This window comes from Hyperoodon ampullatus, assembly GCF_949752795.1.
Source record: "Hyperoodon ampullatus genome assembly, chromosome: 11".
NCBI classification, from domain to species: Eukaryota; Metazoa; Chordata; class Mammalia; order Artiodactyla; family Ziphiidae; genus Hyperoodon; species Hyperoodon ampullatus.
In genome coordinates, this window is record NC_136924.1 from 87171686 (window position 1) to 87179865 (window position 8180).

Consider the following 8180-nt stretch of genomic DNA (forward strand, 5'->3'; position numbering starts at 1 on the left):
ATTCAACACACATTAATTAACCACCTATTATGCCCAGGAACTTGACAAAGATAAGCGAGATGAGACCTTGTGAGGGACACAGACATGGACACAATTGCTTTACAGCATTCGAAGTGTGACCACTGCAGAACAAAGTCGAATGGAACATAGACCATGAGGGTCAACAAAGTCATCAAAGAAGTGGTGACAACTGAGCTGAATATTAAAGAATCAAAAGAATATTTTTCAGCCACAGTTGATAAAGGGGATCATTCCAGTCAGCGAGAAAAGTCTTTCAAAGACACGGATTGAAATAAGCAAACTGATTTGGGGAACAGCAAGTCACCTGTCCCCAATAGGTAGAGCAAGAGGGGACAGGAGAGGTAACTGAAAAGGTGGATTAATAAAGCCCAATTATGAATGTTCTTTATTAATTCATAAACAAATTCATGAACATTTGGGCATTTAACTATTTGCTAGAAATTATCCTAGATAATGTAGGCACATGGCAAACAAAATCCCTGCCCTAGAGTCTAGCATATGCTATGCTGAAGAATTTAGACCTTAGTTTGAAAGCAACAGAGCTAAGCAGGAAAAATAGCACAAGCAGATTTAGAGAGGTAACTCTTTCGACAGTGTGAAGAATGAACTGGAACAGAGGAAACTAGACACAGTAAGATGAGTCAGAAGGTTACTTCAATAGAGCAGATGAGTCCTGCTTCTGCTATGTCTTCCATGAAACATCATGGTCTTCTCACGTACGTATCTTCACCAGGAATCTGTAGAGAATATTCATTCCAAAATTTCGTTATTACTTGACTGAGTTCTCACAAGAGTTGTGAGTTTTTTCTCAAACCTTCCATTTCTACACAAAGAATATGTTTTTGTTAGAGCTGCATCATCTTGCACCACTAGCTACTATCAGTCATTCTGACTCATTTCCTGAACTTTCAGTTGCTCCAAGAGAAGCTCATTTTGTCCAAGACAGTTGAGACAGGGCCAAACAGACTAAAGCCACCTATAAGGGCCCAGTGAAGTCTCAATTTCCAGAGAACCTCCAAAAGAACAGATGAATCAAGACTCCTGGAAGCTAGAGAAGAGGAACTAGGAACTGGTTTCCTTCCTCTAAAACCATGCTTCCTGAGGTAATTAGGACCTCCCAGATCTATGATCTTCCAAACTCTATCCATTTCGTATGTATCCCAGAGTCTCAAGAATTGCCCAAAGCCTTGAGATTCATGTGAGAGAGCCCTAGAAATTTATTCTTCTGTCTATGGAACTTCACACATGTACATCTATTATTTCATTTGCTCCTTGTAACCATCGAAGGAATAAGGCAAATCATATGTAATCGGACCCATTTTAAAGATGGAAAATCTAAAACCAAGAGAGAGCAAGACTTTGACCCAAAGGTATGTGCTCGTAAGTAGCAGAATCAGAACTAGCATCCAGAGACTGACTCCATATCCACTCCTGGACTACACTCTTTGCTTTACCTCCATAGTGCCTCCTAAGCCACCAGTCATTGCCTCTCTCCTATCGTGCCTACACATCTGCAAAACAATTCCTTGCTTTCCTAATGTTGATAAATAACCTCCTTTTGGTTAACCTAGACTTCATGAAGCAATCACTCTTATTTTCTAAAGCTCAAAGCCATCTATATTAACCACTAAATAAAATCTCTTTCCTTTAATGATCCCCTTCATCTTCCTTTCCAACCTCCTCCGAGTTGCTGAGAAGTTGAGCTCTAGTCAACCCACACCGACCCCAGTAAGCTGCAGGCTATTTTTAGTTCAAGACTGACATATTCAGGCAGCAAAAAGAGCCAGTGAGACGCCAAACTCCGTATCCACCCTGTAAATGAACAAAAATGGGAAGCAAGCTGGCCGGTTCAGTGTCCCTTCAGATTTATTATAAATTGTCCGAGAGAATTTGGTGAATTAGCGGTGAATCCATTCGAGGAATGCTTTGCCTCAGCCAGTCCTGGAGCTGACTCTGCTAAACCTAGGCCACCTGAGGTCTTTCAAAAATATTACTTTCACAAAAAGTCCACACAGCTCAACCACTGCGGCCAAGAACAAGGCCCAGAAAACACAGTGGCAAGCTTGGTGCTGGTCCCACTGTGCAGTTACAGGAGGTGAGGGGTAGCATCTGAGAGAGGAAAGATCTCCTAAGTAGGAGTCAGAAAATCTAGATTTCTGACACTTATGAGCCACGTGACACTGAGAAAGTCGGAGCGTGTGGCCTTGCCTGGCAGCCTCCTCAGGACTCCCTCTGCCTCGGCCACACTGAACCCCTTCACCCAAAGTCACACCCTTCCAGGAGTAGCCTGCATACAATGACTAATCAAGGGATAAAGGACTGGAAGTTCTGGCCCAATGTGAGGCATCTCTGACAGGCCTTCTCAGCTCCAGAGCTCCCCATGGGGTCAGCAGAGGCTGCCAGCCTGGGCCTCTATCTAGCTGGGTTCCTCACCTGCCCAGCCCTGCTTATAGGTCTCACCCCAAGGACACTCCCTAATATACAACCAGAACAATAACCCCTGTCTCAGAGCGTGAATCCTGGAAAACCCAACATGTAACACCAATAAATCGACGTCATTGACACTAACAGTGAACTCCAACAAAATGACACCTCTAACAAGAATCCTCTGAAAATAAAGTTCCTTTATTTAGGTGAAGAAATCTTCACAAACCATGCAAAGTCACACCGGTGCTGTAGGGTTAGAGAAGAACTCTGCTAAGTTCCTGAAGAACAAAAAGCAAATAATCGTAAAAAAAAATGCAGCAGTTCTGGTTCAAGGTGGCAATGTAGAAAGATCCTGAACTCACTTTCTCTCATGGATACACCAGGTCTACAGCTACATATGGAACAACTACCTCTGAAAAAACCTAAAGGCTGACCGAGCAATGACTACACAACAGACCAATGAGAAGAAAACCATATCGAAGTGGAAACAGAGGAGGAGAAAATAGAGAGGAGAAGGCCTGGCAACACAGCCACAAGCCAAAGAATACCTGGAGCCACCAGAAGCTGAAAGAGGCAAGGAAGGATCTTCCCCTAGAGCCTTCGGAGGGAGAACAGCCCTGGTGACACCTTGACTTTGGATTTCTGGCCTCCAGAACTGTGAGAAGATAAATTTCTGCTGTGTAAAGGCAAAAAATTTAAAAATTATATTAAACTAAATATAGCCTTCTGCTTCCATTCCTTCACAACTGAGTGGAAGCAGATCCTGGATGCAATCATGGAATCAGAGAACTGTTTTCTCTCCCCTCAGCAACTTTAGCCTTCTCTACAATCCCCCTGGATTTGGTCCTGTACTACCTCCAGTGCCTAATGCCTTTCTGCTCTCCAATACCCTCTTTCGTATCAGTGGGAAAATAAGAGGATGCCAAAAGCCTGTAACTGTCTCAGACATATCACTGGTATTATATTTCTTGGTTGACAGATTCTGATGGTGGGCTCTGTGATAAGCATTCAGATCCCCTTTTCAGGGCTGAAGGGCTTATTTCTCAGTGGCTGTAAGAGCTGCTGGCAGATTCCTCAACTCTCAGCCCTCTCCAGGAACTGACTTCAGCTGAAGACAGCTGCATCCCCCATAAACAGAAGCCCATAAGATGACTAGTCCGTACACAAGTTTACTGACTCTCTCACCCCAACTCGGGTCAACTCTGCAGGGCCTCCCCAGCTTCTGAGCTCCCCGTGAAGTTGGCTGAGGCTACGTGGAGACCGTATCACGGCCTAATTTCTGCCTCTGCCCAGTGCCTCTTCCTTTCCTTCCCCAACAAATACTGGGCCCCTAATAAGTTCCCTGCACACTAACGTCTGTTTCAGAGTCTGCTTCAGTTAGTACCAGTACCCTCTGAGAAAGCAAATACGAAGATGAGATTTTGGTATTTGAATATTCTCTGGATGACTAGCAATGAGACCTCCATCGCTGGTGGTGGATCTCAGGTAACTCCAGGTCCTCCTACCTTCCCTCCACCTACTCAACATGGGCCAGAAGGAACCAGAAGAATATTATAAAACTAGGTTCTAAGAGACCTAGATCAAAGTAGACAGTTCAATTGTTATTTTCACCCGTGGTGAACTGAGATGATACACCAGTGGGAAGAAACGGTTTAGCAGGTGCAATGTATCAGGACTTGGAGAATTTGAGGAAATAAACATTTTAAGAAACATATAATTAGAGCAGTTTCTGAGAATTTATGCTCTGGAGAAAAAGAATGAAAGTCTGGTGGTTATAAATCATTAATTAAAAGCTATATGTGGGGCTTCCCTGGTGGCGCAGTGGTTGAGAGTCCGCCTGCCGATGCAGGGGACGTGGGTTCGTGCCCCGGTCTGGGAGGATCCCAGATGCCGCAGAGCGGCTGGGCCCGTGAGCCATGGCCGCTGAGCCTGTGCGTCCGGAGCCTGTGCTCTGCAACGGGAGAGGCCACAACAGTGAGAGGCCCACATAACCCAAAAAAAAAAAAAAAAAAAAAAAAAAGCTATATGTGAAATAAAGTTGGAGGACTCATACTTCCTGATTTCAAACTTACTACAAAGATACAGTAATCAAGACAGGGTAGTACTGGTATAAAGACAGACATATAAATCAATGGAGTCCAGTAATAAATTCATACATTGATAGTTTTTGACAATGGTACCAAGTCTATTCAATAGGGAAAGAATAGTCTCTTCAATAAGTGATGTTGGGACAACTGGATATCCACATACAAAAGAATAAGGTTGAACCTCTAACTCAGAATATACAAACATTAACACAAAGTGGATCAAATACTTAAATTTAAGAACTGAAACTATAAGTAAGTTCATTTGTATCATTTTTTAAGATTCCACATAAAACTGATATCATATGCTATTTGTCTTTCTCTGCCCGGCTTACTTCACTCAGTATGATAATCTCTAGGTCCACCCATGTTGCTACAAATGGCATTATTTCATTCTTTTTTATGGCTGAGTAATAACTCAGGCACAGAAAACAAACTTATGGTTACCAAAGGGGAAGGGGGAGGGGGATAAATTAGGAGTTCGGGATTAACATGTACACACGACTGTATATGAAAAACACATAACCAATGAGGACCTACTGTACAGCACAGAGAATTATACTCAGTACCTTGTAATAATCTAACAGAATGAATCTGAAAAAGAATAGATATATACATAACTGAATCACTTTGCTGTACAACTAAAACTAACACAACATTGTACATCAACTATATTTCAATAAATAAAGAACTAAGACTATAAAACTCTTAGAAGAAAATATAGGGGCAAACCCTCACGACCTTAGATTTGACAATGGTTTCTTAAACGTGAAACCAAAAGTACAGGCAACAAAATTAGATAAATTGAACTTCACTAAAATGAAAGATTTCTGTGTATCAAAAGTACACTCTCAGGAGTCACTGTCGTCTCTCGGTCTCCCATTGGCCCGATGGAGGAGGAGGAGGAGGAGGAAGCGAGGGCGCCGCTGCCTGGCGGCCCCAACGAGGCCAGCAGAGGCGCCCCCCCACCCCGCCCATTACCTCCCCCTGCCCCCGGGGCGCTGCCGACCCTCTGCGACCCCAGTCGCCTGGCGCACCAGCTTTTGGTGCTGTTGCTGACGTGCTTCCTTGGTTTCGGCAGCTATTTTTGCTATGATAATCCTGCTGCCTTTCAGACTCAGGTTAAACGGGATATTCAGGTGAATACCACGAAATTCATGATGCTGTATGCCTGGTATTCTTGGCCCAATGTAGTTTTGTGTTTCTTTGGTGGCTTTTTGATAGACTGCGTATTTGGAATACAATGGGGCGCCATTATGTTTAGTTGCTTTGTTTGCGTTGGACAGGTTGTTTTTGCTCTGGGTGGAATATTTCATGCTTTTTGGTTGATGGAATTTGGAAGGTTTGTGTTTGGGATTGGTGGGGAGTGCTTAGCAGTTGCCCAGAATACATATGCTGTGAGTTGGTTTAAAGGCAAAGAATTAAACTTGGTGTTTGGACTCCATCTTAGCATGGCTAGAATTGGAAGTACAGTAAACATGAACCTCATGGGATGGCTGTATTCTAAGGTTGAAGCTTCATTGGGTTCTGCTGGTCATACAACCCTTGGGGTCACACTTAGGATCGGGGGTATACATGTATTCTTTCACTAGTCTGTGCCTTGGCCCTTGCTTACTTGGATCAGAAAGCAGAACGCATCCTTCATAAAGAACAAGGAAAAACAGCTTAAGTCATAAAGTTAACTGATGTGAAGGACTTCTCCTTCCCCCTGTGGCTGATATTTATCATCTGTGTCTGCTATTATGTTGCTGTGTTCCCTTTCATTGGACTTGGGAAAGTTTTCTTTACAGAGAAATCTGGCTTTTCCTCCCAGGCAGCGAGTGCTATTAACAGTATTGTGTATGTAATATCAGCTCCCATGTCCCCAATATTTGGGCTTCTGGTGGATAAAACAGGAAAGAACATCATCTGGGTTGTGTGTGCAGTGGTGACCACTCTTGCTTCCCACATGATGCTGGCCTTCAGGCTGTGGAACCCTTGGATTGCTATGTGTCTCCTGGGACTCTCTACTCATTGCTTGCCTGTGCATTGTGGCCAATGGTGGCATTTGTAGTTCCCAAACATCAACTGGGAACTGCATATGGCTTCATGCAGTCCATTCAGAATCTTGGGTTGGCAGTCATTTCCATCATTGCTGGCATGATATTGGATACTTGGGGATATCTGTTTTTAGGAGTTTTCTTCATTGCCTGTGTTTCTTTCTCACTTTTATCTGTGGTCTTACTCTACTTGGTGAATCGTGCCCAAGGTGGGAACCTAAATTATTCTGCAAGACAAAGGGATGAAATAAAACTTTCTCATGCAGAATGAGAAGTTTAAATGACTGTGTCATGAGAGTCGGCTGCACACATCATTGGTTTGAAAACTTCCATTTTTTTTTTTAATTTAGAGTTTAGTTGTTAGGAAAAATAATGGTCTGAAGAATTATTATATTTATATTTTGAATACATCTATTTTAAAGTATAACTGTGAAGACTATTTTAGCCTGTGTCTTTTGTATTGCTGAAGAATTCTGCTTTGGAATAGGCTCATCAATGATGAAGTTTAGAAAATTGCATCTGGTACATGCAGGTGATTTTGAGTAAGCACAGTAAATAATGAAAGTCTTTGGATCTTGTATTGAGATAATTTTCACAAAGTGTATCTTAGGAATCATGGCCCTTTCTTTATCTTAAAGCAAAAAAAAAGTTGTTGAGGGGGTAGGATATTTTATATAGGATAAACAATGGCATTTTAATAGGCATTCCCTTTAGTAATAGGGAATATTTGAAAGATATTTTTATGAAGTCTCATTTCCACAAATAGCAGATTGTGTTCTGCTCTCTTTAGTTACCAGAGGTTGCTGAGCAGTGACCCTTTTGAGCTTCTTTATTTCTGTTACTGAGGACCCTAATCCCTAGGGACTTAAGTTTGTGGTACAAACCTTCTGTATGGTTTTTCTTATAGTCCAATTAATTACTAAAAACGTCCTGTAAACTATGATAATTGCATATCTACGAGAATAAACAAACATTGCAAAAGAAAGAAAAAAGGTACACTATCAGAAGAGTGAAAAGACAAACCACGGAACGGGGGAAAGCACTTCCAAAACACGTATCTGATAAGGGTTTAACATCCAAAGAACGCCTCAATGACAAAAAGACAATCCAAGTAAAAAATGAGCAAAGGGGCTTCCCTGGTGGCGCAGTGGTTGAGAATCCCCCTGCCAATGCAGGGGACACGGGTTCAAGCCCTGGTCTGGGAAGATCCCACATGCTGTGGAGCAACTAAGCCCATGCACCACAACTGCTGAAGCCCATGAGCCTAGAGCCCGTGCTCCGCAACAAGAGAAGCCACCGTAATGAGAAGCCTGTGCACTGCAACAAAGAGCCCCCGCTCTCTGCAACTAGAGAAAGCCCGTGTGCAGCAACAAAGACTCAACGCAGCCAAAAATAAAATAAATAAAATAAATAAACGAGCAAAGGACTAAGACATTTTTCCAAAGAAGATATACAAATGGACAACAAGCACATGCTATCTTGAGTCATTACGGAAATGCAACTCAAAACCCCAATGAGATCCCACTTTACACTCACTAGATGACTGGTCAAAAATACAAACAATAACAAGTATCGACCATAATGTGGAAAAATTGGAACCCTCCTACAT

General features: G+C 42.6%; 1 pseudogene across 1 annotated transcript; it reads left to right on the plus strand.

Annotated features, from left to right (window-relative positions):
• Positions 1–5422: 5422 nt before the first annotated feature.
• LOC307060475 (lysosomal dipeptide transporter MFSD1-like) lies at positions 5423–6842 on the plus strand (annotated as a pseudogene). Its single transcript has 2 exons — positions 5423–5671; positions 5797–6842. The product of its transcript is annotated as a lysosomal dipeptide transporter MFSD1-like (transcript).
• Positions 6843–8180: the final 1338 nt, after the last annotated feature.